Source organism: Eriocheir sinensis, chromosome 47, assembly GCF_024679095.1.
Source record: "Eriocheir sinensis breed Jianghai 21 chromosome 47, ASM2467909v1, whole genome shotgun sequence".
NCBI classification, from domain to species: domain Eukaryota; kingdom Metazoa; phylum Arthropoda; class Malacostraca; order Decapoda; family Varunidae; genus Eriocheir; species Eriocheir sinensis.
This window is the reverse complement of record NC_066555.1, coordinates 6,295,364-6,299,176: the sequence shown is the minus strand read 5'-3', so window position 1 is coordinate 6,299,176 and position 3,813 is coordinate 6,295,364. Positions and strand designations below refer to the sequence as shown.

General features: G+C 46.2%; 1 pseudogene; it reads right to left on the bottom strand.

Annotated features, from left to right (window-relative positions):
* Positions 1–302: 302 nt before the first annotated feature.
* The window catches only part of LOC126981303 (nephrin-like), a 38,270-nt pseudogene continuing 34,759 nt past the window's right edge, over positions 303–3,813 (bottom strand).

The following is a 3,813-nucleotide window of genomic DNA, read 5'->3' as shown; positions in this document are numbered from 1 at the left end:
GGCCGAGTGTCGTGTTTCCTTCCTTCCTCGCCTCCGTCGGTAGTTCCTCTTTTCCTTTATATATCCTATGGGCATTGGGGGAGGGGGAGAGAGAGAGAGAGAGAGAGAGTTTGTTTAAAAGAAATTTCTGTTTTGATATGCGTTTGGGCTGTCATATCTCTCTCTCTCTCTCTCTCTCTCTCTCTCTCTCTCTCTCTCTCTCTCTCTCTCTCTCTCTCTCTCTCACACACACACACACACACACACACACACACACACACACACACACACACACACACACACACACACACACACACAACAGCTTACCTCACAGTGGGCGGCGGTTGACCCCCTTCGGTTTGGCAGGTCAGGTCAAGGGTTGCGCCGGCCAGTAGCTCTCGGGTCAGGTCACCGACGAAACGGGGCGGGCCGGGGGGTTCTGAGGGTGGACGGTCATGTTAGGTCACTGAACGAGGAACGAGGGAAAAGAGGGGAGATTAGAGAGGAGAGGAGGGGAAAGGAGGGATGATGTAGGGGAAGAGAAAGGAAGAAAAGAGTGGAGAGGAGAGCAGAGGGGAGAACAGGTAGAAGGGCGAGAGGAGAGAGAGAGAGAGAAGTGGAAAGGCGATGAAAATAACAGGGTTCGCTGAAGAGTGGAGAGGAGAGAAGGGGAGGAGACACGCGGGTAAATCAAAGAAGTATTGATCCATAAATATGCTGAAAACTAATGGAAAACAGAGGATGAAATATATATGCTCTCTCTCTCTCTCTCTCTCTCTCTCTCTCTCTCTCTCTCTCTCTCTCTCTCTCTCTCTCTCTCTCTCTCTCTCTCTCTCTCTCTCTCTCTCTCTCTCTCTCTCACACACACACACACACACACACACACACACACACACACACACACACACACACACACACATGCACACACAATTATACCAAAACTTCATTTTATCATGGGAGAAACATTGCTATTACTGGAACCGGAAAAGACTTAACTAAATAATTTTATCCTGCGTACACCCTTCACCTTGAGACTTAATCAATACAAATAAAATATTCACCGAGCGTCCCTCAAAGCCGTGCTGGGGCTGAGGGCTTGAAGGTGAGCGGACGGTTTGGGGCGGCGAAGGGATTCCACAAAGGCTAAACTGACAAGCTCTAATAATTGCAGGTCGGACACAAAGCATTAACACTCTTAGGCAAACAGTCATCTGCGACACGTTTCTTTGAGAGGCGCGGTGGCCGGGGCGCAGTAGAGGTCACGTTATCGTACCGACGAATGCTCCAGGCAAGAAAAATGTGTTGGGGTCTACGATGGTAAAAGAAAATAAAGAAAGCAGAGAATATCCTGAAATTATGGAGGATAATATGTGTTCTTTTTCACACACACACACACACACACACACATACACACACACACACACACACACACACACACACACACACGTCACCATGTCATTCCTCATCGCGGCGTTTTGCGGGTCTTGGGTCACTCCTCATTGCGTCATCGGTCTGCGTGACAGGCTCGCGGAACACTGGTAAAGAGACGCTCGTGTGGGCATCGGCCGAGGGGAAGCACGTTCGTGTATTTGTCTTACATTGAAATGAGCGATTGACGTGAGAATTTATTGCGTGTGCGCGTCGTGATTTATGAGCGAAGATAAACACATGAAACAAGAATTCAACATTTAAGAGCGATTGAACTTTTTTTTTAAATTCAAGAACATAATTATATCACTCTGTTCAGATGAAGCGTGAGTCATGGCGGCTTCTCTCCCTCCCACTCGACCAAGGCCTTCAAAGAGTGACCGTGACTCTCCTCCCTTCCCGCCCTCCAAGCTTCCCTTCCTAAACCTCCTTTGTGCAAGCATTTCCCGGATTGAGAACACGAGACAAAAGAAGAAAATATAACATATCTAATGCCTTAAAGGGAAACGAATGGCAATATAAATGAAAACAAGGAGATATATAGATTATAAATTTATGGAAAAGAACTGTCTGATATATGACGCCCCCCCCCCCCCCCCCACACACACACGCTCACACACACAGCACACAGAGGGATCAACAGTGACACCAGAATACGTCATGTCAATCTCAGCCTCCCACCGCCACGCCACGGTCTCCTATTCCTGCCCCTCGTGGCCCGCCCATCCGCAGCTCATGTCTGTGAATGTCGCGAAGCAGCCGCCGGGCCTTGTTCACGCCCAGACAAACTTGGCCATTGTTTTGGTTGGGCCACTCGCAAATCGACTCGGGGGGTTCCTGACACACACACACACACACACACACACACACACACACACACACACACACACACACACACACATGAAGGACAGAGAGAGTGAGGGGGAGGGGGTGGGTTGGAGAGCGTGCCGGACTACAAAGCACAGTGTTGGGGCTCCAGTAAACAGAGGGAGATGAGGACATACGGCCGCGACCCTCCCTGAATAGCCGCTTTGAAAAGGCGGTGACGTATTCTTCCTCAATGATTCATGGCATTACGACACTGGATGAATGACCTGCCTTGCCAATGGATTCCACTGGCACTTAGAATGGACTATGCACTGTAATTCTACCTTTACTTAATCTTAATCCGTCTTATGTAATTCGTTATATGCGTTTTCGTTGTGATGTTTTTAGTGTTTTTGATGAGCATGCGTAATTGGAAGCTCATCTCCTGAAGTATGATCTTGCGGGTTTTACCTCATTGGGATAATTGCGGAGCTTCGTGGCCCCGCGTTCTGCAGTCACGAGTTTTATGACGTCATACGATAATGCCCAAATTGCCCTGCATGTTCATAATTGAGCTCTTCTTAAACTTGTGACGGGACGATATTGCTCCTTGTCTCTGGCAGGAAGAAGTCCACCGGAAAATCCTGCATCTTATTATTCCCTTTCGTCGCAGTTTATTTACTTTTCGGTGAAGTGGAAAGGCAGTCGTGATTGTAATACGAACACTTACATCACAGTTAATATAAATTCCACGCGTTTCACGACAATTTTTCATGCTAATTATATTAAAATCTAACTGTAAAATTCTTAATTTATATACATTAGAGAGAGAGAGAGAGAGGCTAGGGCTGGAGTGTTCTGAGGACTCACTGGACACGGCAATAATGAGGGTCTTGGTCACCGCGCGGTCAATAGCCGGGTTGAGCGCCCGGCACTCCACGGTGACCTCCGACACCTTGCGTGACATCACCTCGTCGTGAGTCAGCTTGGACGTCGTGATCCAGCCCCCGGAGGGCAGGCGAGTCTTCTTCTCGGAGAACGACGGCACCGTCTCCCCTGCGGAGGAAGGGAAAAGGACAGCCATGTTACCATGACCACAGGCCCAGGCCGTCCGCTCCCCACGATGCTCGCTGGGACGAGAGTGCTGCTGGAAACCTCAAGGCCGATTATACCCCCAAAAAAGTAAATCGAAGAAACTTATATATATATATATATATATATATATATATATATATATATATATATATATATATATATATATATATATATATATATATATATATATATATATATATATATATATATATATATATATATATATATATATATATATATATATATATATATATATATTCGTATTGATGTGTTGTTCTAGCTATCAACATTTCATATTTATCTCCCAGTAAGTGGCTCAGTTTTGCATTTATGTCCATTTACTTGTCCATCCATTGATCTGACTTTGCCGATTCGTCATTATATGTCCATTTATCAATGCACGTGCCTGTCTGTATGTTTGTAGGTCTGAGTGTATGTATATATGTAGAGTGTGTGTGTGTGTGTGTGTGTGTGTGTGTGTGTGTGTGTGTGTGTTCATATTCC